Source organism: Protopterus annectens, chromosome 8.part0 (assembly GCF_019279795.1).
Source record: "Protopterus annectens isolate FY-2018-M chromosome 8.part0, PAN1.0, whole genome shotgun sequence".
NCBI classification, from domain to species: domain Eukaryota; kingdom Metazoa; phylum Chordata; order Ceratodontiformes; family Protopteridae; genus Protopterus; species Protopterus annectens.
Window position 1 is genome coordinate 1,630,945,312 of NC_056741.1, and position 6,000 is coordinate 1,630,951,311.

Consider the following 6,000-nt stretch of genomic DNA (forward strand, 5'->3'; position numbering starts at 1 on the left):
GATACAGGATGCCCCACAACTGAGTAGGTAGCCATGGAATGCAGTATGTAGGAATTGATAATTGATTCTGTATAATGGATAGGTATGTCTCAATATCCCTTAATTTATTTTACAGCTGCAGGTGACCATGCTGTGAATCAGCAAGCCTATGAAGATAGGCTGCTAAGGCTGCACCACCAGGCAGGTTAGTGATTATTCTGCATGTATTGTTATATAAAATAGGGGAGAGAGCATGAAATAAAGTGTTGTAGTCCAATAATACAGCCATAAAATGGCCTGAATAAGTCCTCTGCATGTACTGTCAGATAAAAAAGTCAGAGAGCCAGAAAAAGAGGGTAGTAACCCATTAAGAAAGGTAACATATGTCCGGAATAATATCTCTGCAGGTACTGTCATATAAAATAAGTGAGTGAGCCTGAAAAAGAGTGTTCTAACCTATTAATAAATGTATAATATGTCTTGAATATGTCTTCCATATGCACCGTTATAACAAATAAAGGAGTGAGTCTGTGGAAAAGTGTGTAATGTCATTAATAAAGGTCTAAAACCCAGAGTGTGCCTGTATCACTTAGTTTGAAATGTTGTTGTACCCTTGCATTTTAAAATAGTACTGTTTTAAAAAGTGCTGGCAACCCAGAGTTGTGCAGTCCCATATAATGTGGGTGATGGAAGTGCTAGTAGCTGTGAAGCATATATACAGTCCTCAACAGTCACTTACTGGCTGGCATGTATAAGTAAATATGGCACACGAGTAGCATGTTAATTTGTTCCCCAGAAATGTGAGTGTGTGTCAAGAAATGCAAGGTTCTGTAAAAATAGAAGTGAAAATGTCATGTGAAAACATATAGATATGTAGATAAAGAAATATAAATGCAATCAAGGAATATGTAGCAGTAACATCTGCATCTTGGACAGTTAATATGTTAGATATAGGTCAGGCATATACTGAACTAGCCAAACCCATTACACAACCTAATGCATGGTGGCAAGTGTAATAATACATGCAGGGGATATACACTTGCAGTCACTAGGAATGTAGTGTAGACTAAAAGTAATTATAAGATGTTAATCGAGGTTTTTTTCTACACCCTACTGTATGTGCATAAACCATGCAATTCCACACCTCAATGGGTATGTGTAATCTTAAATATTTGTTGGGACATATGTCCTATTGTTCTATAAATATTTGCATTCAGGTTGATGCATGTGCCCTGTTCAAACACCACAATCATGGTGGCCTGTTGCTACCAAACATCGCTGCATGCTGTTGGAATATCCACTGTCGTTCAATATATGCATGTGTTATGCTTGCTGTTCAACTGTTGGAACCTTGGTGTGTTGGCTTTAATGGGAATATTACTGCATGCTGTTACAACTAATCTGGAATGCTGTTGTTTATGTTGTAATTAAACACACCTAATCACAGAACGTATGGGAAGGCTGGTCCCAGCGGACCCACCTGTCCCTCCTCAGCTGGCGAGTGCACCTGGCACCAGCAGGTCCGGTGCCCAGCCTGGGCTCCCCTCCTCCATTGGTCCTGTGCCACCTTCAGGTGGAAGCGCTGCAGGGGATGAGGCTCGTCCCCCCCATGCAAGCATGGGCGGAGAAGGGCCACCTGTCACCCTTCAAAGGGTCCGGGCTGTGGTGCGTAGGGAAATCCAGTGTTCAGTCGCTGATCCCCTATGCCATCTCGAGGCGAGAGTGGCACATCTCATGGGTGAGCCTGCCCATCCTACGCAGCCCCCAGCACAGCCACCCTCGGGGCTGTGAAGGTGCAGTGGTGACTGCCCATGAGTGGGGATCTCAGTTCCACTGTTACCATCTGTGGGCTCATGGACTTGCGATTTCCAAACATCCTTCCCCGTCAATTGTGTTCACCCACCCCATGTGTCATACACCACCCCTGTATGCGTCTTGTCTGTTTACCTCCCCAACCTACCTCGCCAAACATATCTACTTCCTCTACCTCACTTTCCACTCTCACCTGAAAAAAAAAAAAAAAAGGGCCACAAAAAATACCAAATATAAAAAAAATACAAAAGTACCCACAAAAAATTATGCCCCATACATAGCTGCCCATTTCACACACATGTTCACTGGACATGTAAACTGATAATTATAATTGTCAATACAACATACGTTGTTGTCCTCACCCCTCTCCCAGGGGTGGAAGGTTACAAATTTCACTCCAAATTTATTGCATATGCACAGCTGTTGCTGGTAAAGAAATGGGCAGCTATGGACCTTCCCTATACCCATCCTGCACATCCCAAGCTTGTTTACCTACTGTCTGTTCCTCTTTGTGCCCCCTTTTTCACCACTTTCCTATCTCCCCATTTTCTTTTCTTTAAAAGAAATTAGCGTGGGGGTTAGCGGGAGTAAGCACTTTTAAGCGGTAGTAAGCGGGTTTAAGTGAGTGTGCGCATGTGTGCGCTTACCTAAGCATCGCTAAGCGTCGCGCAAACCCGTGCAAACCCACTTACAACTGCTTAAAAGTGCCTTAGTCACTCTATAGAAGGGCCCTTGTTCTGCTCAGCAGCAAAAGAAAAGCCTTCTGCCAGTCTCGAACCCCAGACCATTGACACAGTAGACTGCATGAATTACCACTAAGCCACAGCAGATATACAAATAACTTGGTGCTGACATAAATATATCATGCATTACAATGAGGGAATATAAATGGAAATTAGGAATGGTATAACACAAATCCTGTTCTGTGGGTCTTTACTAGCAGTTGTTGTGGAATTGCATGACATGACTGTGAAAAGAGAACCAGCCATCCAAGCAGGGAATAATGTTACGGTAGCACCTTACAAACACCACACAGTATCAGACCAGGATAAATACTGGCAAAGTTGATTAGGGCAGAGGCCAGACACCCCAACTGTGACTGCTTTACAGGGATGTCCCTGGTTTGTAAACAAATGTTAGCTGTGCCCCACTGAATCACTCTGGAAAGTACTAACTTTAGGCAGACAAGTGTGGAATCACACGTAATGAATAATCTCAATAGGTGAGAGTAGACACTGCTTGCATGTCAGAAAAGGTGTAGGTATACATATGCTCTGATTCCCAAGAAAGTGTCAACTGCAATATGTCTGTAATATATTGCAGGTGTATCTAACGTATATGTACCTTTCACTGAGGCTGTTCAAATACATACCTGAGAGTATCTGAGGCCTGGCAGAGGCAGAAACACACAGGCATATCAGCATTACTGCTGCTACACACTCTACAAATAGCTTTGGAAGGAGTTCCACAAGCATGCCCTTATGTAGGAGTACAACACAGAAATATCACAGGATGTAGCCATGTACTGCTAGGAACCAACTGTGACAATGCCAATGTGCCAGTGCTGAAAAGACTGGTGTGGTGCACAGACAAAGTATAATAGGCTAACCTCTAGCTACCAGCTGGATATGTCCACAGGTGGGAGTTATGCAGACAGACTACTTGCCTTGATAGACTAACAGGTACACAGCAATCCTGTGTGTTCAGCAAGATAAACCTCACATGATAATAAAAAAATGCTCTTTGCAGTTCTGTACCCCTACCCAAAGGTACAAGACACCTGTGTATTCAGGCAAAAACCAGGGTGTAGGTAGGCATACTCAGTACTGAAATATGTCCAGTTGTGTTGATACATACACACACATATTACAACAACATTGGCCCATGCTGTACTGTTGTCCCTCACACACACACACACACACACACACACACACACACACACACACACACACACACACACACACACACACAAAGACATGTTGATTGGATGGGTCAATGTCGGGGTCTGGCAAACCAACAACACACCCTGTGCATATGATGACACCTGTGCTACCTCCTGTCATCTGTAACACTGATGCAGGAACAGGTTAACATGGTTCTGATGCACAGGGTGACATTGTAGCAGTGTAGCAATATTAGCAAGTTGTCAACACAAAAGTGTAATGATATCCTTGTAGGTATATCTGAGCAGGAATTATGTATCACAGCTCTGATTGTCAGTGTAGCATTGTTTACACCAGTGTTAGTTCTGAGTATGTATTGTCCACCCATGTGCCACTTGGCTGAAGTGTACAGTGTTGCCAGCATGTGTTAGTGAGTGAACAGTACATGTGTGGTGTGTGCATTACAGATTAGCAGGTGTACATCTGTGGACATGGTGGTTGCACACTGTCTGCATGTACATGCATAGTGGACACATGGGACGTGTGACATACCCTGTTGTACACATTGTTAACATCTCATAGTATCTTTCGATAGCCAGTATGCATTCTACTACAGATATGTACTAACATGGGTACACATGTGTGTATGACATTGGTTGACAGTATGCTGTGGTTGATACTGTTAATACCTGTCAATAATTTGCAGTCTGGTAGTATATACAACCTCAACTTGACTATAACCAATCATTAGATGATGTCCTGACAAATGACACACAGTTGTAGGAAACTCAGTAACAGTTGGATCCTTCCGGTACTATACTATAACAGTGACCAGTGGTATTGACCACCACCTGTTCCTGGGACCACACCTGTTTGGCATATAGCCCTCTTAGGTACATGCAAACACACTAGGGATATGTCCATCCACATCTGGAAATGCATGCATTGGCCTACAATGCATTCCCTGGATGGGACGCATATCCTACACAAGGGTATCATACAGACAGATACCTGTTGTCCAATACATGCTGTACAGCAGTAAGCGGACTATGGCATAGTCATCCACATTTACTATACATACTATCCCGATAGTACCACATAGGGGGTAGCCCTCAACATGTATGTTGGGTAACAATGTGTACATACAACCAAGTGTTATGTCATCTGTCCCTTGGTATCCACATATCCATAGGTATTGTGGAGTCCCTCGGTGTGTCACATAAGACATTAGGGGCCTGAATGCATAACCACAGGGCTGTTGTACACCTATAATGACTGTCCATTATTGCCAGTCGTTGTTGTATATGAATATGTCTGACATATATCCCAGGCATGTACCCTCTCTCACAGTACTCTATAGTAACTGTCATGGGTGTGTGTGGCACATATGACCTTGGACACAGATCACTACAGTGGCCGGGCCTGTCACATACATACATATGCGACCTACGATTTGAGAAGCAGTGGCACAATCTGTCAAAGGAAACAAATGTATTCATGTAGTATGCAGGCTTCACACCTATGTACTGACTGAGGTCACATGTACACATATTTATTTGCCATGCAGATACCTGATGTGTGGCATGCACATACTGTTTTAATCATGATATGTCATACCATAGTAAAACCAAAACCCACACTGCATTGACCAACTGTGTCATACACACACTCAGCAATTGCAGGATTCAACCCCCTACCTAACTATGTTATGATACTAGAGACATATGCATTAACACAGTGCGCTATATGCTTTGCTGGGTGTTTTTTCTTCTCCTGCGATATTTGTAGGTTGCTGACATCATCAGACTTTCCAAAGAGGAATGTATCTCTTTTAATGTGTTTTCCCAGTATCCAAAAAGGGCACTCCTCTCAAAGGAAATCACACACATCCACCCCCCACACACTGTCAGCATTTGCAGGATTCAAACCCTACCTAACTATGTTATGAAGGATTCAAACCCCTACCTAACTATGTTATGATACTAAAGACATACACATTAACACGGCGTGCTATATGCTTTGCTGGGTGGTTTGTCTTCTCCAGCTATATTTGTAGGATGCTGACATCATCAGACTTTCCAAAGAGGAATGTACCTCTTTTAATGTGTTTTCCCAGTCTCCAAAAAGGGCACTCCTCTCACAGGAAATCATACACATACACTGTCAGCGTTTGCAGGATTCAAACCCCTAACCTAACTATGTTATGATACTAGAAACATACACATTAACACAGCGCGCTATATGCTTTACTAGGTGGTTTCTATTCTCCTGCTATATTTGTAGGATGCTGACATCATCAGACTGGACATGGTAATGTGTGTACACT